General features: G+C 43.8%; 1 protein-coding gene across 3 annotated transcripts in view; it reads left to right on the top strand.

Moving 5' to 3' along the window:
• Positions 1 to 9,707: 9,707 nt before the first annotated feature.
• MARCHF8 (membrane associated ring-CH-type finger 8) overlaps positions 9,708 to 23,538 on the top strand; it is a 90,717-nt gene continuing 76,886 nt past the window's right edge. For 2 of the 3 annotated variants that reach the window (XM_032191331.1, XM_032191328.1), the window contains exon 1: positions 9,708 to 9,861. The gene's annotated coding sequence lies outside the window, so the exon portion shown is untranslated. Of the gene's footprint in view, positions 9,862 to 11,129; positions 11,689 to 23,538 lie in introns of those variants that run through there. The other variant, XM_032191329.1, reaches the window with a different exon arrangement.

Below are 23,538 nucleotides of genomic sequence, written 5' to 3'. Positions count from 1 at the left end.
AGAGAGACATTTGCAGCTATGGAATAGTTGTGTGAGCTTCCGCTGCTTATGAATGCTGTAGTTCTTAACCTGATTTTAGTTTGGGGTGAGCTTGCAATGTTTGCAGTGGATGGAGTGTTGGAGAGAAAACAATGAAAAAAAGCAATTTCCTTTGTGTAGTTGTTGTCCTGTTTAAGATTATTGCCTATTAAAGTCATAAGATGTGCTCAATAGAAAGATGAACTCTAGGATTTTCCTTGTGAAGCAAATGTGTTTAGAGCCATTGTGATTTTTTGGGTCGTAATGCTTGTTTTTTAATACACAGAACTGTAATTTTTTCATGTTCTCAGATGAAGTTTCCCAAAACAGTCTCCTGTTTAGCTGTTTTCAATTCCTGTTTTATATTTTATGTTCCCAAGGTTACTTGAGAATACCATTGAGTATTACAAGCATATCTGTACATGAGTGAAGGGAGGGATATTCCTTTTTGTGGTATTAGTTTCAATTCTGCTTTTCCCTACACACTGAGCAAATACAGAATGAACAATTTTGCATGCAAAACTTTACTGCTAGTCAGAAATGCTTTTCTACCCATTAATCCAAAAAATAACAATTGCTTGAAAAGATAACAAGGGTCGTGTTTCTACTAAGGAATGTCATGCAAAGCCCCTAGGTGTCAGTGGAGATGCCAGTTTGAGCAGGTTCAGAATAAACCATTCAAACATACCTTCAAAATTGGACAGAACCAGGTATTTCTAATAATGCTTAGGTGTTTGCTGTTTTGACCTATTTTATGTTCATAGCCTATCTTTATTTCCTCATCAGTGAAGCTTAGATTCTTTTATTTGTCAGGTGACCTTCTTGGGCCAAGTATTTTAGCAAGCTGTGTTTTATCTTCCTCTCCTTGCTCTGTTTACAGTAAGGTGGATGCTTGCCTTATTTTTTTCTCATGAGGGAAGTCCACCACTCCCTTTTTGTCAGAGTTTACAGCCGTGGGTTAAAGAAGCAGGTCCTCTACTGTAGTTGTTAGCTCTGGGGACCTCCTGAGATTCTGTAGGGTTATTCCTGATGAATCTTTCCATCGGATAAGAGTTCCACTAAGAAAGTTGTGCAGTTAAAGAACAAGCTACACTTAAAGCCTTTCCAGTCTTTAAAGATTGACATGCCAGATTTTATGTGTATTTCTCTCAAAAGAGAAATAGCCATGTAATCCCACACGTGGATCAAAAAAAGAAGAATGCACCATTTAAGAAAACTACGGAATCCAGTGTGCATCATCCTGAACCAATATGTGAAACTGTGGCTTAGGTAGGTTCTGTCTATTCCAGCCATTCCTTCTCCCAGCCATAATACTCTTGGTGACGTGGAAGTTTTGTGTTTTCAGCTCTTCTGTATTTCAAACATCATCTTAATCTTTTAAATTATAGCAAGTCCATAAATAAGCCAGTATGTTTGGGTTTCTTTATCACTCTTGTCAATGCAGCCTTGTATATTTTTTTCCTCTATTTTTAGGGCTATCTTGTGCATCTGTTATGGAAAATAGTTTGTCATTGCTTCAAGTTTCCCATTTAACAGTTCTTTAGCCAAGAAAACATATGCTTACATCAGCAGCAATTTAATAGCATGTCTGCAGAAGTTTTCAGAAAAGAGGAAACCAGCCATTTCCCAGCTTACTCTCAAGTCATCTTCAGTGCAGTCCGGGTTAGTCTATTGGAACTCCAGCTAATTTGGAGTAATTTGGTCTGGAAATGTTCAGCATAGGACATTTTGGTTTTGTTTGTTCTTCGGTATCTTATTAGAATGAATCTTGCTTAGTAATTTTATCTTTTTTAGAAATTATTATAAGCACGCCAAAAAAAATAAGTGTCTGAAAGTGTGGTCCACTGTTTTGCAGCATAACTTTCCTCTGGAATACGGCCTTTCTGGCAAAGAACTATGTGAGGTGTTAACTTTCTGTATGAAGCTGCAGGAAGAAGACACCAGGGGGCAGCGGAGGATTTAAGAATGGGAGAAATTTTTGGTTTTATCCAATGAGTTCCGCAAAAGAAAACCATAGATAAGACAGCAGTTTTTTATGACCCTTATTTAGCCCACTCTGAACAGACCTGAGGAGGGTACCTTGCCTAATTCTGAAGTGTTTCAAAAAGCTTTGAAAAGAACAGAAGAATGATGCAAAAATATGCTTGAACACTAATAGTTTTTCTTATGACGAAAACTATTATCTAATTTTAGTATACTGCAGAATAGAGAGGTTTCCTCTGTTCCTCCCTACTAACCACGCAAATGTGTATTTCAGCAGTGTCTGCTAGCTAAGTCATACAGGATGCTGTATACATAGTAAAAAATATTAACTGTGCCCATAATTTCATACTGCAAGGAGACAAATATTGTTGTCTTACGGATACAGAATGAGAATATGAAAGAATAAATTCAATGGTATGTGAGGAGTGTATGCCAATAACAGGTCAAACAAGCTCTGACCGTCTCTTGCTGCTTGTCATTTCTGCCTTTGCAATTCAAGAAATTTTACAGGTCTTCAGCAACAAGAATTTATTCCTAATCCACACTTTCAGGTTGTTTTCAATCCTTTTTAAGCCAGTCTTCTGTAGGGTTGATGACTATGTATCTTTAGATAAGGATTATGCATTCTGATTGCAACTAGATGGTGAATTGTTACGGAAATAAGGCATTCTAGCTGGCATCAGAAATTTAAAACAAGACCTAATCACTAAAATAGTATGATTTACATGGTATATCATTAAGAGGGTTAATGAGTTGGAAATAAAAACCAATAAAGTTTTTCAAAAAAAAAAAAAAATCAAGGGCTTCAAAACACCCTTTTCTTTCTCCCTTGTTTTATTAATTACAACTTTTTTTTTTAAAAAAAAAAAAAAAAAGCTTTTTTCTCTCCATAAACTTTGTGCAGACAGGTTTTTTGTTTTTTGTTTTTTTTTTTTACTTGAAAATAAGTTGTTTGAACACCACCAGATCTTAGATTTATTTGACATGAACCTATTTTATAGTTAATGTCAAGTTCTAGAACTGTTGCCTGTAATGGGCCACAATGGTTTGCTTAAACTCCTGTGCTGGCCAATGCAACGTTACAGTACAGGGATTTGTAATGAAATATCTTTGATTTTACATGTGATTGAGAGTTCAGTGACAGGATTTCTTCCTAGCATTGCTGTTGCTGGTCTTGCTGATCATCCTAGGTAGTTTGCTTCAGTGGAAACATAGGATTTACCAAAATAAGCTGGATTGGCTTGAGATCAGTCCAGCACATGTCTCCAGGAATAGGAGCTAACAGACACCTTCAGAAAAAGGTGCAAGAATTCTTCAGTAACTAATGTGCAGGAACCTGTTTTCAACACTGGATCTTAATCTCCTATGCTAGAGGATGGTGAAGAATTTACTGTCTATATCTGCAGTATGAGATTAATTTGGAGGTCTATAAAAATCCAAAACAATCTTTGAATCTTAGTACTAATTGTGTGTACTGTGAAAATCATTTTCTTTCACTGCAGTTTTTACTTTCCTACCATTTTTTAATTGAAATTAATTTGGTCTAGTGCTGTGAGAAAGCATGAACAGTGTCTCCTAAACAATTCAATTTGTTCTATGTATTGCATTTCCTCTTACTCTTTTTTTTTTTTTTTTTTTTTTTTTGTGGTACCAATTCACTGTCTTTGCTTTTCCAGGGCCTTAATTGTGCTTGCTGTCTGCTGAATTTCCTCTAATTTTGCAGTACACTTTCAGAGATCCTTCTGTCTTCTTCAGTTCCCTGTTTCCCATTTTCCTGTCTTGTATATTAAGCTTCAAGTTGCTCAAGGTAGTGACTGTCAGCTACTAGGTAATGGTACAATGGAAACCTTTAAAAACGTGATTCAAATGGTAAAATATACCCAGGGTTCTTCAGAGGGAGGTCCTACAGAAATGCTTAGTATTAATCTGTCCTCTCTGGACAGGATATAAATAGCAATGCAGTATGGGGAGAAAATGTAAGGGGAACATCTAGCTGAGAAGCTCAGCACAATAGCTGTGCTTAAGAGGAAGATGATGTCTGGGTTTTGTTACACAGAAACGGGCTGTCTATTTTTATGTCTTCACTGCATGCATGTGTTAGATGCATACAAGCTGTTCGTTACAGTAGGAGAGACAAATCTGCAAACTAGATTGCTAAGAGAGGCTTAGCAAGGACAAATGTCTTTCCTCTGCATGTTTGAGGTTGGGAGGGGTGAGTTTGCATACCTTTGTATGCTCCTTAGGAGTCTGAGTAACAAACCTGGAACTGCAGCAGACCAGTCGGATCCTTTTTCCAAGTTCCGATCAGCAGAGCTTGGAACTTTTTTTGCATGTTGCAAAGTAGAAGAATAGTGAGCTGTAGGCATAGCTGCAGCACCATCTGATCTCTGGAGATGCATCAGTTCCCACTGAGCTTCCTTTTTATTTTTTTCCTCCCCTGAGTGGTGTATATCCTACTTGAACAAGCATTAAATTTATTGGGGTGCAGAGAAGGGACCAAGGAGAGCAGACTTTTTCCTTTCTTTTTTTTTTTTTTTTTTTTTTATGGATACCAGATAGCTTGTAGTGCTATAAGCCTTAATCAAGTGTGATGCCTTAATGTTGTGGTTTGGATTGCCCTAGAGCTGGCTCACCCATACCTAGACTTTATCTAGAGAAATTGCCTTAAAGGTCAATTTGTTGCATTTGCCAACCTTTTCCTTAGTTTTGAGGTTCAATAATGAGAAAATTCCTGTTAATACTTCTACAGAGGTTAGCGTTTATGAGGCCTGGGTTAGGCTTTATGACTGCAGAAGCTTATCTGCTCTGAGACAGATTCAAAGCTGTATCCAATCTTGTCAGTCTTCAAAGGCACCCTCACATGACTGTAAGGCCTGGCTGAAGCCTGCTGGGGTGTGTAGCCGTACGCCTGTTTGTCACGCGCCACGCCAGATTAAACCCACTGCGTGTAGGGCTGGCTGCAGTCATTGTCTGCTGAATGCACAATGTACCAGGGTCTTTCATCCCTGTACTGGGAGAAAGGTTACGATTTGGTTTGCAGGCAGGAATGCTTTTTCTTCTGTTTGCTTTCCAAGTGAAACTTTAAGGGTAGATGCCACTCAGTCTCAGAGATGGATGTCAGATGATCTCAGCTTAGTGATTTTTCCAAGGCTGGGTTTTACTGAAATGTATTACTGCACTGCTAATTTACAGCCAGCATCCAAGACAGAAGAAAGTCTGATAAATTTCAGGCACTTAGGAATGCACTGGTTAAGATATCTGCAAATCACCTACTTGGAGCTCTGGCGGTGTTTTTATTAAAGGTGATACAAGCTTTGAAATCTGGTGCCTCACTGGCTAAAGCTGCAAAGCAGTCTTTAAACAAGCTTTGGTGTGTTCTGTTGGGTGCAAGTCACAGACAAATGTTGCTCTCAGACGATCTAAGAAAGAAAAATGGTTTACTTCCCAGTGACTGCAGCTCTGGATATGTTGCCTGTATATATTTAATGAGTAACCTCACTTCTGGACTTCCTTTCTTCCCTCTTTTCTTACAAACAGAGGCAATGCTTTAACACTGTGTGATTCTTGTTTAGTATGCAGTACCTTTCAGATGCCTGCCATGCAATTCTCATGCATCATCTAAATTCGCCTTTCATTTCTAAGCTGTTACCCTTTACTGGAGCAGAACAGTTTTCAGACAGTGAGCATCTTTCAGTCATTGTATGTCTGAGCACTGCTGGTTCTAACATTGGTGTTCTGGGCTGGTGAAGAAGGGGAGTGGTACTTGTTCCTTTCCTGTTCTCGAAGGAATTAGAAAAAAAAACAACTTTCTATACTCTTGAAAAAATGTGAGCAAATAGTATTCATCTTGAAATTGGCAAGAAAGGTGCATCTAGCTTTCTAGCTGGCAGAAAGCACTCCTGTTTATACTACAGAGCAGACTGAAATGTTGCTGTGTGAAACACACGAGTAACAGGTGTTAAGGAGTTCCAGAGGTTAGAGAGGTAAGTAAGGTGGTGTTTTGTTGTTTGTTTTTTTTTCTCCTTTTTCTTTCAGAACCTGAAATCATCTTTGCATGGATAAAAAGATGGTCAGAAAGGACATAAACATTATTTTTATTTCCTTCCATCCTTTCACTTAGATTTGTCATTCTTTTCACCTTCACGCTTTTTCTTTCTTGTACCAGAATCTGTTTTATTTAGCACAGGCAGATAATGCAGAGACAGCAGTGCAGGAAGTCAGTCCTGGGTTCATCTGCACCAAGGGCCTTCAGAGAACTGAAGAAATTCCTCTTTTCTCTGTGAGTAGTGTGCATAGCAGAGAACAAACAAATGGGGTAACACAGCACAGGATATGCAGATGGAAGGAAGTAGAGGAACTGATCTGACTTGGAGAAAAGGTAGCAAAGAAGGTTTGGGAGGAGATCCTGTCTCATCTGCATGCTTGCATTTGTACATAATAAGCACATACACAAAGGGAGGCTTGCATGTTTCTAGCAGCCTGACCGGGCACTGTCTAGATTTAAGGCTTCCAGGGTACACATTCTTTTCTTTTAGTTGTTATTATCCAGTCTAATAAATCTGCTGCTATACTTTTTTCATTAATACCCACAGACGGGAGAGGTGATGCACATGCATGTGAAATGAATGAGCATGTATGTACTGGAGTGCATGAAGGTACTTACACCTGCCTATTCTTTTCCAAGGGTCTTTTGGGGATGAGGTGGCCAGAAGGATTTATGGGAATTAGTCCCCCATCTGCCCCTCGCATTTGTGTGATCCCCTGCAAGACATCTGGGGCTGCTTCCAGTCCTGAGTTCCTAATGGCTGCAACACTAATTAAGTACAGTATTACCATATTGCATGTTTTTGTGTAGAAAACTGCAAGAAAATGTTTCAGTTTCTTAAGATAACAGACTGGTATAGCTCATTAAATATGTGGTAGCGATAATTTCAATTTATATCAGGAAACAGATTTTACCCAGAAAATCTGAATAACTTGGAGACCCAAACCACAGTGGAATTCTGAAGTAATCCCTTGAAGGCTTGTGCAGTTTCTATGGAAACATGCAGGTGCTCAGGCTGAGTTTGTGGAATAAAATAATCAGTTATAATTATCTGGGAAAAATGAGTGATTCTTTTCCACATAAGAACTACTGTGTGTGTTGTCATAACTGAAGACAAAGAGGAGTGCACGATTGTCCAATGCATGTTTTTTAGAATTCAGCATTTCTGCACCACAAGACTTGTCAGGCCTTCCCACTGAAAGGAGTAAAAGTATTTCTGGAAAGCATAGTCTTAACAATTACGTTAAATCTGTGCTGCACCTGCAGAGAATTGGAGTCTCGTGGGCACAGGGATAATTCTGTTATTCTGACTTTAAACAAATTGTATTTATTTTTTGATGGCAAGTATATAAAGGCCACATCAGTATGCTCACAGTCCACATCCCATCTGCAGGGCATCAGGACAGCCCTTTTCTGCAGACCTAACACTATCTTCAGCTAAGTGTGACATGTGTTTCTAGGAATACGTTGCCCAGCTACAGTTTCCCCTAAACTTTGAGCCAGTGGTATCCAATTATCGAGATGGAGATGTTCAGTTTCCGTGTTTTGTTGTGTTGTAGCATTTAAAATGTGGGATTGTCAACAGCAATGCTAGCTGGAAGAATGTAAGTTTTCCACTCGACTAATGGCCTTAAGTTTATAGTTTCTTCCTTATTTTTTAAATTAGTTGCAAATTTTGAGGGAAAACATTTGCAAGCGGTTTGCATTTTCTACTGAAGGTCTGTCAGGCATTGAGGGAGGGTGTTCCCAGTAGTGCTCCTCAGTACCAAGGCTTTGGTCCTGGTTCTGCAGTATTGCAAGCATGGTGATGCAGGGACTTTTAACTCCAGAACAACACGTTTAAAATACTAGACAAGCTTTCTGGGGAAACAAAAAGACTGTGGTGTGATAGTTGCAAAACACTGGGAAGGTTTAGATCTGCAAAGGAATTTAGGCACCTTGCTCTCCTTTGGAATTAAGGGGGTTGTACTGATGGTTTATGGTGGCTTCTTTCAATTCAGAAATTTCAATTTCCCGTTTACCTGGGAAATCTGCCCTCTATGCGGCTGGGTTTCTGTGTAATTTCTATTCAGCTGTATCAACAGTTGCCCTGTCTAGTCTGGCACACTGAGTACTGGGTGGTGAGCTGTGCTGAACCCATAGTGAGATAAAATCCTACCCTGAAAAGTAATTAAAAAAGAAAAGGACTGAAAGTATGAAGGAAGAAAACAGCCTCCTTTGAGATTTCCCTGTGGCCTCAAGGTAAGCCAGCAGCACATCTGAGAACAGAAGCTGGTTCTCTTTACCAGCCGGTGTCATACTACACTGCCTACTAACAGGACATGGTTATCATCACACACAGACATCACCACCCCCTGTCTCCTAAAGGGAAATGAACTGTCTGATGTTTTTTTTTTTTTTTTTTTTTTTTTAATTATTTTTTATTTCAGTCTATGTAGGACTAAATGGGAGCTGTAAACAGGCTCTCCTCCTCCCAGGAAGATGCACTGTATACTTGTAGGTGGTGCTTCTCACTCCTTCACTACATGGGTGTGCTGGGTCCTAGCTCTGATGTGTAATAACAGAATTTCAGCCCGGCATCTTTGGTCTCTGAAAACCTATCGTGGCACATTTTTATGTAGGGGGTGGTTGTGCTCTGCATCAAACGGGGTTGCCTTGCTCAGCTTATTCCTTTTCACTGTACTCTAAGGGTAAATGTAATCTCCCTGGAGCCCTGTAAATTATTGATGTGAAAAACTGCAGACTCAGGAGATGAAAAACTTTGCCCGGATTCAGTGAATGAACTTGCACGTCAAGTCAGGAGCTCTCCTTGTTTTCCGTCTGGTTTCTCTCTTAGCAGTGCCTGCTTTCCTGTCTGGGCTGCACTGACGGGAGCAGTTTAGCAGTGCTGCCCATATTCCTGTTCTTTTTCACTTATTCCCAAGTGTGATACATACCATGCCTGGACAGGGGAGTCTCTCCCTTGGTATTTTCTCATAAACCTCTAATTTTTCTTTCTCTGCATAGCTCACCTCTGTAGCATATACAATTCACCTGTTCCTGCAGATAACAAGCAGATGTTTATTACCAGTTTTCTGTCTTTAGGAGGAAACGACGAAACGTGCAGCATGCAAGTGTAAAATAGCTACAGCATCTGGCACCCAGACAGCTCTGGGGCAAGCTTCATTAGTACTTGAACCTTTTCATTTACGTAACCTTGGAAAGGATAAATTTACAAGATAAATTAGTAAGTGCATGTTAAAAATCAGCAACGCCGTCAAGGTGGCTCTGAGCCACCGCCAGGCTTATAGCATATGTAAAATAAAAAAGTTATAGGGCAGCTCATGGAGGTGGGGGAACGACCCCAGCCGAGCCATGCCCCGAGGAAACGCCCTCAGCACCTCCACCGGGGGCCGAGGTGAGCTCGCGGCTCCAGGTGAGGCTTCCCCCGGCCGGCGGGGCAGCTTTCTGCGGGCCGGCGCCAGAGGCAGCAGAGGGAACCCGCAGCCCGAGGGCTCCTCCCGGGCCCTGCCTCCCCCGGGAGGGCTCCGCGCCGCCCCCGGCCCGGCCTCGCTTCCCCGGCCTCCCCCGGGCCATGGCGGCGGGGGCGGGCCGGGGCGGGGCGGTGCGCTGACAGGCAGCCCGGCCGCCCGCCGTAAACAGCAGCCGGGCGAGGGAGCCGGGGCTGCCCCAGCCCAGCCGGAGCCTCGCAGCCTCCCCCCGGCCCCTCGGCAACGCCGCGGCTCGGCCGCCTCCCAGGGGCATGGGCGCGGGCACGGGCAGCAGCCGCAGCCGGAGGAGGAGCCGCCGGGCCGGGCCCTGCGCGGGGCACCGAGGTAGGCTCGGCCGCCGCCCCGGCCGCGGGGAGCCGCCGCCGCCGCTTCCCCCGCGGGGGCCCAGCGAGCCCCGCCGCCCCCCTGCGGGCTCGGGGAGGCCGGGCCGGGCGCTGCGGGGCTGCCCCCGCCCGGCGGCCGCCGCTCGTCCCCGCCGGGCCCCGAGGAAGGCGGCGAGCAACAGGCGGCCGGGCCGGGGGCTGCGCCCAGCACGGGGAGCGGGCGCCAGGTGCAGCGCTAAGAGGCTTTGCCCTCCGCCGCCGGCTTTGTCTGCGCAGCCTGACCTCGTCCTGCGGAGAGGGAGGGCGCCGGGGGTAGCGGCGCTGCCCGGGGGCAGCCGAGGGGGAGAGGCGCCGGCTCGGTTCCGAGGGGGACCCCGGCTCCCACCCGGGGAGCGGAGCGGGGAGAAAACTTTGTGCGAGGTGCGCCGGTCGTGGCGTGACCGTAACGAGCCGGCGGGCTGGGAAGCCGCATCGCCGGGCGGCTGTGGGAGCTGGAGGGTGGCAGCCGTCCGCCGGCTGTCTCCCCAGGGTAACGCCGGCTCCAGCGTGCTGGAAGTGCGAGCGAAGCCAGGCGTGTGAGATGCTCACCTTCCACGCTCACGCCTCTGGCTCTGGCACTGCACAGTCCCTGCGTGGTCCTGAGCAAAGCAAACGTGCGGAGCTACCGGCGGCATAACCGGCCGGGGACACCCAGGGTAGGGCCCGGTGGGTGTGCACAGAGAGCTTGGGAGGAAGGTGGGGCTGGCAGAGGAGCCCTAGTCTGGCAGCAGCACTTCAGCACTCTTTAAGAGCTTGTGCTGCCGACTTCAGTTCTGGAGTAGTGTCAGGTCAGGCTGGGCTTGAAGCAGTAACAGCCCTAAAATAGCCCGAAAATTTTCAGAGGAAAGAAGTTTTCTTTGGAAAATGCTTATCAAGCCCAAGATGTTTGCTTTGAAACCTGTCAATGCTGATGAATTTTTCCTGACACAGAGTTCAGCTAATTTCGTCTCTGGACCAGGATTACTGGAAGCAAAAGTCCTGGCTCAGAGATGTGCTCAGGATAACAAACTGTGCCCAGGATAACAATACCTGCTGAGGGGTGCTGCAAGCTGCTCAGCTGTGACCCACGCTGTTGGTGCCAAACTCCCTGGAGCAACCTGTAGCTGCACTGTGAGAGCAAGACCTTCCCCAGCATTTAGTGCTGCTGCTGGACACCCAACAACTGTCTCTTCTCTGTGAGCTTCACCTAACTTCGGTTACTGTCTGATGTGAACCTGACAAATCCAGCATTCACTGACTATTTGGTGTTGTGGTGCTGTTTGTGGATTTTTCTCTGGCGTGGCTTTCTGCTAGCCCTAGTCAGCAGTCTTGCTTACAGAGGTAGACTAGTTGAAAAGAAGCAATTTTCTGTTTTGGGGTGTCAGGTTGGAAGAAATGCTATAACCTTTTTCATAACTGAGTGTACGGATATGTAGTCAGAACTGGCGGAGGTGTCCAAATGAAGCAGTTATTATTCTAGTACCAGGAAATCCACCTGTTCTCTGGTTGGTTTTGCCTAGTCTTAAGCGTCACAGGGACGTATTAATTCAGCAGGCTGGCTGAACTTCCTATATTTTCAGAAAGTTTTTCTGCTCTCATAGCTCTAACCCTTTGGACAAACAACTCTCCCATGTTCAAGGGTGAAAGGACTCAATCTTCCCAGCTGCTGGGGCTGTCAACACATGCCAAAGTCTCTTCTCTGCCAGCCTGGTTTCCTTATTGCTCTTCCAAGCACTGTTACTAGGGGAGGAGGCAGGTCACTGCAGGAGTGTGGCAGCTCCTAGTCGCGATGCTGCTCAAGGAAGGAGAGGTAGGTTCTTATAACAAGTCCTAAATTGATTCAGCATCCTGAGAAAAAGGAGTTTCCTGCTCTGGGTCTTTCCTGTCATATCTGTCAGAAGCAGTCAGCCCGAAGGTGACAGAGTGATAGCCAACCTCATAAATAGTTACTGAAGACTAGAGTGAGAAGGGTCATTTGCCAGGAAAAATGCAACCAGGAATTAAGTGTCCTTCTCTTTGTTCTTTTTGAATTTTGCTTTATATTTTCTTTTGCTATTGTGTCTGTACCTTCCTTGCCCCCAGTTAGATATAAGGAACTCTTGAGCCTTGTAAGTGTCTAATGAGCATTGTGTAAGAGCTCAAAGCTCTGCAGTGCTTTGGATGTGGCTGGAAAGACAGGGAGGTGCTTCCACTCTGTTTGCTGTAGAAAGAGGTGAAGTAGAGGCAGAACTTCCACTTTTTATTTGTAACCAGAGAGCACTGAAAAAAAAATACAGAGGCACTGTATTTTTATCATGGCACTTTTTGGAAAAAAGTCTTTTCCATTGTTTTTTTTTGGTCTGATTTTTACTGTATGTTCTCAAATGAACAGTATGTTTATATAGTGTGTTCTGAAGAAACGCGTAGGAAGTAGTTCAAGTGCCTGACTTCCCTTAGATGTCAAGGCAAGTTAATGTTATCCACGTCTCTGGAAATCCACCCCAAAACTTTAATTGCATTATCTGTTTGTATATAAAGGTTTGGAGATCGAGAACTTGGGTAAGCAGCAAAGCAGAATTTAAGACATTCAGCAATCCAGTCAAATCCCCTTGTGGGAATGCTGTCCTGTTTTCTTAATTATGGTTGTTCTGGCCTCTGAGACCCTTGAACTGCTCATCCTCTTTTGAAACACTGCTTAGGAAAATAGGTCATCTCTGGTCTTTAATTTGATTTGATTGGTTCATAGGACCCAAAGATGTTTGTTGTTCATGGATAGCTGCCTTTCCTGGGTGCTCTTGTGGGTTTGCATACTGGAGAATAAGAACACTTGTAATTCTAAACAATTGCTCTTGTCTAGGTTTTGCATCCACTTCATCCTTCCCTGTTTCTAAAACCAATGGGAGGCTCATTTGTCACTTTGGGTAGCATGGGCTGAGCAACATAAGGTTCTTCTGAGTAAGACTTGGTCATGCAAAATTTTTAGAAACAATGTGCATTGAGCTTGAGAGGTCAACGACTGTCACTTCTATGGAAATGGCATTTTATTCTCTTCAGAATATGCTGAATTAATTTAATACATAGTATTTATGCATACAAATACTGAATAGCAAAGCTGTAGAAGGCTGTAAAGAACGGAAAATTAGAAGTCTGGGAAAACTTCAAAGCTAGGACATATTAAAGGGGCATTTTTCCTAGAGAACAAACAATGTTGTTACTGCCTCCTCCGGTGCTTCCTTCTCCGAAGGGTCAAGGCTGGCTGCTGCAGCAACAGCACCAGGGAACCACATAAACCACACGTCTAATTCACTGCATGAATTCTTACAGTGAGATACGGAAATAGCAGTATTCATGGAACTTGTGCGGCGTTTGCTGTGACTTGTTTTGTTAACTTGTGCATTGGCTGTAAAGATCTGGTGGCAGCTTGTTTGTGCATTGCAGAGCTGCATTCAGCTTGGTGGATGGGTTTTGTTAGTGGAGAAGGTCCACAACTCCAGGGCCTTGAAACCATCTTCACAAAGCTGGGGCCAGTTTTACTATTTCTGTTGTGTGGCCTTTCCTGAAAACATCAGCTGGCTAAAGAACTTGTAATTTCCAAAGCAGATTCTCTTTCACTGCTTACCACAGTGTTTTTGTGGGTCGTTTATCAAGCAATCTAACCACATTGCTGCGAAGCACTAAACAAGCATTTAACAGATTACATTGTGTTTATTGATTCTGGGTTAGGTAAATGGACAAGATGCCTTTGCACAGTCTTTGCAAGCACTGTTTTTTTCACCTGTTCAATGCAATTAACAGTACGATTTAAGAACTGTGTTATTCTTAAATGTAACTCATTGCCAGACAGCTCACAAACAGCAGCAGAGATCCGTCTCAACCATCAACGGTTTCTAGTGCTTGCAATTTCTTTCCCCAGGGACCAGGGGGAAAGCCGGCCTTTATTCTGTGCCCAGCTGGTTATCAGGTTTGGGCTGCTGTAAATAAAAGGTGCATGTAAATGGCTGTTCAGTTTCTATGTCATTTAAAGTAGGTGCCTGTCTGGAGTTCACCTGGGAGACCTCCAGACGAGTAGGGAATCTTGGCAGCGCATCTCGCGTTTAACCAGAGACCTGACAGAAAGTCAGAGTTGATTGAACTCAGCTGAAAACAGTGCTGGGATTTGTGGCACCAGGTATATCTCTCATGGGTTACAAAATATTAACAGATCCTGGAAACTGTGGTTGAGATTTTCCAGTGTTGGATGAAATGAGATGCTTAGTCAACTAGGAGGTGAGCACTTTGCTCTGTGAGGCTCATGTAAGGGTCCCAATTTTAAACCTTGCAGAGCAGGTGGCCAGGATCAATACAGAACACGAATATCATATACATGTATGTAAGGATGGGTAAATCCCATGTTTTAGTTAGGCATACCTTGATACCTGCCATTAAAAGTTTCTGTCCTTAAAGCGCAGTAGGAGGGCAGAATACATGTCAGTGTATTCAAGGGCAACTTTGTCCCCTACTTTGACCCCAGTTTGAATAAAATCCTTCTTTTACACACCATGAAGGGTAAGAGGTTCATTACAAGGAAAAAAAATATTCCCAGCTGTTCATCCCTACCTAAGCAGGTAGCTTGACTTCTGTCATGTTTTGGACATGCAACAAGAACTTGACCGTCTGAACCAGGAGGGGCAGCTGAATTGAACAGAGGAGAAAAAAAAAAAAGAAGGAACTTGGGTGCCAGGCCAAAAATACCTATATATGGATAGAAGCTCGCACACATGGTTGCTACTTTTTAGAAAAGCAAACCGATCCCTTCCTCTCAAACATACTTTATTTTTAAAAAGCCTTTTGGTTCCTCTTTATCATGTGTGCTGCTCCTGCAAGGAAGAGTATCTGGGGGGGTGGGGTGGGAGGGGAAGGCATTTCTTAATAAGCAGTCAGGCTTCCCTTGGGTCTGATCTGCTGGTTCCGATGACCAGAATAATCTGTCACTCTGACTTACTGCTAATAACTCTGTGCCATGGGTGTAGCTTGAGGATGGGAAACGTTCTTCTGTTCTTATCAGCGGTTTGTTTATAACTTCTGGTCTCCTGTTATCCAAGAATTTTTGGGGTTGCAATGGTGGGGGTCCAGGCATTGCCGTGACTCAGCACCGAAGGCTGTTCCTTCTTCACAGGTGAATTTTTTGATAGGTGATTTTTGCCTGTAGAGGGTCATTTGAATAATATCAGCTGAAGAGGAAGCAGCAGGCTCCCTGTGTACGATCCACCCTGCAGCACCAATTAAGCATTGAGGAAGTGTTCAGGCAAACCTTACTACGGTAAGTGCTTCACGTGGCAGCAGGCGTGAGTCTGGCCTCCACCTTCCTGCGAGGAGGAAGGAGATGTTATGCGGGTCATTGATGGGAGTGCCTACTCTCCTGATTACTGCAGGAATTCCTTTATTTTGATTCTTAATGGCCTCTTAAAGCATATCATGCTGACAGAGTCTCCTTCAAAATCAGCTAGGGGGGTGCTGTATCAAGGCGAAGAACCATCTTTGACTATTTCTATTTGCTTTCACTGTCCACGCTCCTCACGTCAGCCAGGACAGAGGATTAATCTCTCTGATCCCTCTATTTCTAGTTCTAAAAGCGCAGTGTGCTATTGAGGGTGATTCACTACTAGGCCAATCCTTGTTATAATCTATTGTAACTATGAATGCATCAGTCAGAACAGGAAGGCTAATGGAAAAAAAAAGGCTTATTTCTGTGTTGACTGTATGTGTGTGTGGGAAGATGGATGGTTTGAAACGCGCAGTCATGCGATGCAGGCTCTGCCGTGCTTTCACACCATGGGCCATGTTACAGCATCAAATTCCTGCAGATGCCTCATCTTGCCCTGTCTGTGGTTTTGTCTCCTCCTCGCCTGTTTCCCGTGGCTGCCTTCAGCAGGCTGCTCTTAAGGGACTTGCTCTGAGCAGCCGGACAAACTCTGCTACAACAGAGAGAAAGTGAAAGTTCGCAGTGGCTTTACTGTTCTTAATGAGCCCGGTAACATCTGATATTATCAGAGCAATGTGAAGAGCACTAGGTAAAAGTTTACTGTAGGTGACAACAGAGTGCAAATTGCACATGGAAACAGTCCGGGGGGTTATCAGTAGAATTCAGTTTTTCCTTCCTTTCTGGTAAATGAAGAGAACTTCCCTTTTAGTTCTGCATCCAAAAAGTTGTCCTTTTAAATGTGATTATCATCATCGTAGCTTTCAGGGTCATTTTCATACACAGTCTGCCTGCCAGATCTGAACTGGAGGTGCCAGAACAATGAAGGACAGTTACCATTAGTGTTTTTTATCTAGCTCAGTCCATAACAAGTCAATTACATTGCAGCTGCTTCTGTAAAGTGTATATGTGTATATTCATAAATACATACACATAATAGAAACCAAGGAAGCTGAAAGCTTCCAGAGGAGCTGCAGCTCTTTGACACTGAAAATTATCTCTAGGTGAGAGAGTTTTCTTATTCCACACAGCATAAATGTAAAGAACTAAATACTGTCTTGTTGCAAAGGAAAAAAATGTCTGCTTAGCTCTATAAAAAAGAGGAAGGTCACTTGCAACTAAAGGTTTATTTTGAAAGACAGGAAATCTGAGTCGTGTTCTGCTTCTGCCCTGTATATTTCTGGTGTAAGCTACCTCACCTATGCATACGTTTACTTTCTGCAGATCATTTGTCATCTGTCCTATGTGTTTTGTAATATTCTTGGATTTTTTTAGTCTGCTTTCCAATGGGAAGTGTGCTTATGCAATTGCACTGCAAGTAACTTCTGAACCTGTTGGCCAAATGTCAGATATTTGCTGAAACTGTAGATGTAACAGGAGGAAGGGAATGTAAATTGCAATGTCATGACCTAGAGCTGTAGCCTCACCCTGCGCTGAAGCTCACAGAGATAGCACTTTTTTAGACACAAGGTATTTCACATGGGTGGATGACACTTAGGAACACTGCAACCACAAGATACCAAAATGTATGCTCTGAGGGTGCTGATCCTTCTGTCCAGTGGATGCCCTTCTTGTTTTGCAAGGTGTTTTGAGAGTGTAAGGGAGGGAAAAGGTTAAGAATTGTTAGTAAATTAGAATTGGCACTGTGCATCGGACTCTTCACAAAATTAATGTTTGATAACATAAGGGGGTGGAGGGAGGAGAGATTCCGTTGTAAAATTACAGGAGTCTTGTCAGACTGGCTTGATCTGGAGAGTTAACAAAAAAAGTAGCATGTTTGATTAAAAGATAGAAGGGAGTTTTAACTTAGCACTTGTCATGACAAAGCAGAAGCCAATAAAAATGAGATCAGATTTCAGCCTTCTAAAAGTGTTTGTGTTCTTATGCAGTGTGTTAACACTGTATTGTTAAAATATCTCTGCTTTGGGGTATGAAAACTCTATAATTGCTGTTTAGCAGTTCCTTTGCATGAGAAGTGTACTGTGTTTCTGTGATTCCCATGACAGTGGTGTTCAGCTATTTTGTACCCTTTGCCCTGGGGTCAGACCTGAAAGAAGAGGATAACCTCTAAGTGAGACCCCTGGAGTTAAGTCTTTCAAATGTTGTGGAAAATATTCACCGTGTTGTTTTCCTTGTAAAATTGCAAGGCTTGAAAGGTCTCTGTGCTGTTCTATACAAGCTGCTACATGTTTTGGCAGGTGGGTGAGAAAGAGCCATGCTCGGGTACACCTGAAGAGCTCTGCAGCTCCAAGGCATTTTAGAGATGAGGTTCTTTTTATATCCCTTCCTGGGAGTGTAGGAAAACTGCAGTGTGGTGTTTTCCAGGTGAATTGCTCAGAAGGTGAGGTTTGCAAGGTCCTGTTGTATTTTCTAAATATCTAGGGTTTCAAGATTATTCCTCTTTGAGCTTTCCTGATATAATTACTTTTTTTTTTTTTTTTTTTTTCTTTAATGAGGTGTATAGCTTTGTTTCTAGCTGGACATTTTGCAAGTGAAAGATGAGAACTTCAGCTTCAAGGCTCTGTTCAGAGCAGCAATAGACAGCCCTGCCAGAGCCCTGTGGCTTGTACCAGCATTGTCTAAGAGCTTCTTGCATTTTGTGTCTCCTCACCGTAGATGCTTGTAGTGAAAAGTGGGTGCATCTCCTCTACTTACCTACCTGCCACACGCAGTTGGTTAGTCTGATGTATGCTTTGTAGTCTTTTGGTGGTTTTATTCTTCCCAGGATCTGAGTCTCCCATGGTCAACATCTGGTGCGTAGGGAGCCCTGAGACACTTGTATCTGCACCAAGCCCAGGCTTTTATTCACTGCTGGTGTTGATATCAGTTTTCTCACTCATTTTCCTCCATTCAGTGATACCCTGTTAAGAAGCAAGTGTGGCATTGTGTGGTTCAGCTGACAGGGATCCTGAGCGCAAGGAAGCTGAGTCAGGATCAGTTCCTTACATAGAAAGGGAATTAAATACATCATGCATTTGACTCTTGGCTGTGATCTTCCATTGTGTGTGCATTATACATTTGTTATGGTTGCTTGCTTTGTCTGTGTACTTGAGCTCTGCTTGTCAGCTGGGACACGTGCTCCATCTCTGAATGCCCCCTGGGGTGTATACCTGTGCAGTGTTACAGGTGCTGTGCTCAGACTTGGCAATGAGCCCATGCTGCCATCAGGGCATCCTGCTGGTGAGGCTGCTGGCTGGCTGCTGTCAGCTCTCAGCTCTCTTTTCATGTCCTTCCTAGCTGCTGTATTTGGGCTCTCAGCTTTGCAAGTCCTGCATGGGTTTGGCTGAGCCTGTCTTAACTGGCTGAGCCTGTGCAGGGGTGGTGTGCTTGTGGGTTTCACACTCATACTTCAGTATTGCTGTGCTTTCCACAAGACCTCACAAACCGTATACTCATCCCTTGTCACACAGTTGTAACTGGCATTATTTCTTGTGTGAGTAAGGGAAGGAGAAACGGCGGATTGATTGTCCAGACTCTGACTGGCCTCCTTTGAGCTGTGTCCTGTGAGCCTCATGGACAGTTCTTTGTGACTGATGTAATCTAACTAATGCATATTAGAGACATCTGAGCCAGAATAGGGAATTTAGTGAGATGAAGAAACTGTTGGGTTTCAAGTCTGGAAGCAGGTCTTGCCAGCAGAGGATGGGGTGGAAGGCAGCATGGCCGCGCACAGCACGTCCTGCCAAGGCCGGTGGCATGGCCGTGCTGGAGCACAGGCCTGCTTTTCCCGGGTGCTGTTTGTCCTCAGTGTCCAGCAACCCCCGTGAGTCAAGGGAGAGCTGGCAAATTTCTGTGCTGAGCCTTTCCTCTGCTGGAATGTGCCAAAAAAAAAGGTGGTGGTGTGGGGAGAGATAATGACTGGCGAGCCAAGTCATGCTGTAACCCAACGAACAAGAACACAGTGCAGTGTACTGTCGCTGGGCCTCACAAGACCCCTTGTGTAGGAGATGCCACTCCAGCACGACAGCTGTCAGGGATAGGTTATTCGAGCCTGTAACTGTCTTCAGCACAGCTGTGAAGATGGCTGTGCCTCTCTGCAGAGCTCTTTATCTCCCCTTGCCCTTCTTTCTAGGTTTTGAACGAGAATCCTGAAGATCTTAAGAAGTCTCTTCTGGGCTGAATGATAGCTGCTTTCCCTTTTCTCTGTTCCCAGCAAAGACGACTGATAGATGATGGCCTTTTGAAGAGCTACTAAATGTTGCATTGGAAGTTGGGGCATAAAATATAGTTCTAGGAAAGGCAGTGACTCATAACTGACTGTGACACTGGCTCAATCAGAGGGCTGCTAAAAATAATCCACCTTCTAATCCCATCATTGATCTCTAATTGAAGAGGTATTCTAATTTACAGCCTGCAGATGGAACAAGATCGGAGACTGAAGTGAAATCTTGGGTTTGTCAGTCAGGAAGAAAGTCTGGGCAGAATCAGTTTGGAGGGGGAATTTTGAGGGGACATCAGCTAAGGGTAATGGTGCTGATCTTGCACTGAACTGCTGAATCTTGTCCCCAGCTAGATACTGTAGGGTGCTGTTTCATCAGCAGTGCCTATTTTTCAGGCAGAGGAGATGCCCTCCTTGGTGTGTAGCCCTGAAGGAAGTGATATGGTTTCCCCCAAACACTGAGCATGCAAACAAACCTTCTCACGTTGTGTGTTCGTGGTATCCTTTTCGTTTCCTGTTTCAAACTGTTACGTAGCATTGGTTTAGCGTTAACAAGAAAGCTGCCTGGTTTTGCTGCAGAACCAGCATGTTTTGGCAACAAGGGAAAAAAGAGCCTTTTCCACTGGGTTATTTAACATCTCATAAGATTGGGATTTGAATACTTGCTAGCCTCTTTTTTGTTTAGTTTCTAAGTTAGTCCCTGTCCTCTATAAGAGTGTAGTGAGAGTTGAGCTGACCTTGCAAAAGTGTGAAACTTCCGTTAACTTTGCAGGAAATGCAGGGAATGTGAGATTTGTGCCAAATTACTTCTTCAACAGGGGGTGGTAAAGGGAGCTTGTGAAAGAGGAGCTTTGCCATTGCCAGCTGATACTCTTAAGCAAATAGCTTGTGTCCCTGTGAAACAGAAGTGTGACTTCCCATGGGACCAAGGTTTAGTGCCTCTTTCAGAGAGCACAGCTAATGCGGCAGTGTGCAAGGAGGAACTGGGCGCCTTATGGCACTGAGGGCTCAGCGCCTGAGGTGCTTCCTCTTGCACCCGGGCGCTGAAGGAGAATGATTGGGTTCTCCGAGGAGAAATCAGAAATGTTTTGGTCACTTGCAGGCTCCTGCCACTTCCAAACTAACAGAATCCATACCCTGCAGCATGAAGTACTTTATGTTTGCCTTGGTGCCGATGTGAGCCTGTACCGAAGCTGGGGCTGTCTCTGGGGTGGAACAGGCCAGCTGGCCTGAGCGAGCAGAAAACTGAGGGGATTTTGTCTTGGTTCTCTGACATCATCTGTTGCACTTGGAATAGAAAGTAGTTTTCTTTTTTTCTTTTTTCTTTTTTTTTCAATTACAAAAAAAAAAAGAATCTTACATTTGTCATTTAAAGCTGCTTAATAAAGAAATATGTCCTTATTGCTCTATTAGGCCAGTTCAGCAGACATTCAGGTTATTTGTCAGTAGTAATTTTTTATCTACTTTTTGGAAGAGCGGATATGCCTGGATACTGTTTTAATTCTGACTACTTAAAGAAGGAAACCACATGAGCACCAGGTGTAGGTTCTGGAAAACATGAAGGAAAGCAAGATGGGCTCTTTTTCTTCTTAACTGCAGCTTTGGATGCAGCTGATGTAAAATTCTGATGCAACCTCAACAGGTTCAACGCTCCCCTCTTTCCAACAGGATGTTTTCTTCTCAGACTGATGAAATTTCAGTTAAAAAAAAAATAAAATGACCTTTTTCTTCTTGCCTTCAGTTTCAGTAGATGCCTGATGGAAACTGCTGTTCCTTCCAGTTTTTGTCCTCATAAATGTTTCAGGTTTTGTAATAGTGCTCACATGCACCAGAATTGCATGGGCTCTATTCAGCACACTTGTCTTATCTTGATGGCTCCTCTCTAAACTAATTTAAAGGAAAACCCATCTATTAGGGAAGAAGACAGAAAAAACACTTATAAATGTGATAGGGTTGAAAAATGTGACCAATTGGTATCGGTGCTGTGGTCATGATCCTGAATTTTATTTTAAGCCTTTCTCCGTATGGACAGCTTCCCATATTGACTTCCTTTGCTTGCCCTGTGGATATGCAACTGCATCCCAGAATCCATTCCGCTGCATTGCCCTGGCTACTACCAGCTTCATCTAAAACATGTTTTGTCTGACAGTTTGCTGCTCTCTAATGGCCTGGGTTTCTTCCTACCTTTAGTAGATACCTGAAGATTGGTTGGAGCATCTCCTGGGTGAAAAAACAGAAGCCATTTTGGCACTATGAGTCAGCCTCTTCCCAAGCAGCAAGAAACAGACCTGTACAATTCTCATGGTTTCTCATGAACAGGCACAGTTTCCGTTCACCTGCACACTTGCTGTCTTAGCAGCCTTTTGCATCTGCCCGTGGTTGACAGATGGGCTTAGAAATCCTGTTTTAGTCCTGGTAGATAGCTGCAATAGATTTTTTTCATAAGATTATATATAGAGCTTGTATGTGCATAGGAATGGATTGATGGAGTTTTGTTGTGTTTCTCTAAACTTCTTGTAAACTGTTTTTCCAGGCATCTAAATGTTTGTAGAAACAAAGGGACAAATTAGGGGTGGGACAGAAAGGGTGAACACTCGGTTGCAGAACAAAGAACAAGGACGGAGGGTGAGGAAGTAAGCAGTGGACACTAGGTTTCTTGTAAATATAAGAAAGGAATCCACAGTCGTGTATTCATCTCATGACCGCATCTAGCAGCTATTTTAGGTACAGTGGGGATGAATGGCCTTTTATAGACCATGGTGAGGAGTGCCTTGTCTGGGGGGCTCAGTAATGCCAGTTCCTTCTTTTCTGGTGGCACAGAGCACAGTTGAGGGGGGAGGACACGCAGACCCGACATACGCCTTCCAGCACACTTGCATGAACCAGCTTGCTAGTGAAAGGAAATTGTTTTTGCTGACACTTCTCTGCTGCCAGTGCGCGTTGGTGTCAGCAATGTGTCGCGTGGGGAGCTGGGATGCGGGGAGCCCGACTGTTTGTCAGCCCTCTGAAATCACTTGCCTGGGCTTTAAGCTACAGTATGGATACTTGAGATAAGAAGAGAAGGTGCAGGGTTTTAATCTCGCTGCGTGCACTGTGACAAGCTTGTAGCTGGGAGAGACTGTCTTGTTCTGGCACTGGAGGGGAATTAATTCTGTTCAGACCTGCACCCTGTTTGTAGGCTTTATGCAGTTTTGCTATTTAATGATAATGCTGTTACACAGAGGTTCTTAAACTCTTCATAGTGCAATTTCCATGTTGAAATTGATGAGAAATACCATATTTGCCTCGCTAGCAACTATGTCAAATCAAGAATCGCAATGGTGGCTGTGCAGGTGTAACCCCTGCAGGAGTGATTAACACACATCCCGCTGTTATTGCAGGCCTTACCATAGCGTCTGGGATTTGGTTGTGCCAGGTACTGTGTATTGCCACAGTAAGGAGCGATGCCAGTCCTACAAGTTTTTTGTGTGGGTAAAGCATCCAGGAGGTAGGGAAGTTGGAAATACCATTATCCAGCCATGAAGTAGACGTGCTATCCATGAATATATCTGTAATAAAAAGTAGTGACCTGTAGCATTCCCTTGGATTTAAAATGTATTTAAAATTTAACACTCTTAACTTCAGGGCATAGCAAATGACTTCATGTACCTAGTTTTGCATCAGAAGGTCATTTTATTCTAAAGCATGGGGAAATATGCTTGAAAATGATGTTATGTCATGCAAGTTTGTGGAAGAATCAGGTACAAAATGCTAGGTATATTGACAGTCTTGTTTAATGCTTGAGCTTTTGAAGAAACTGGTTTGGGGCTCTCCAATTCCTGTACTGTGCAGGTTCTAAGGAACTTTTATAGCTGTTTCCTTAAAAAGAGCCTAATGGTTAGGCATAATGAGGCAGAAATCTATATTTGTTTGCTTGTTTGCTTTAAAGATTTCCAGAGAAAAGATATGTTGTAACTTAAGCCTGTAAGTAGTGATCTGAGATTTAACTCATGAATCATTCAAAAGAAATGCATTCTGATGTGCATCAGTTTAGAAGCTTCTTATTCACCCAGCATCAGAGAAAC

This window comes from Aythya fuligula, chromosome 7 (assembly GCF_009819795.1).
Source record: "Aythya fuligula isolate bAytFul2 chromosome 7, bAytFul2.pri, whole genome shotgun sequence".
Taxonomy (NCBI): Eukaryota; Metazoa; Chordata; class Aves; order Anseriformes; family Anatidae; genus Aythya; species Aythya fuligula.
This window is presented reverse-complemented; position numbering and strand designations above follow the sequence as displayed.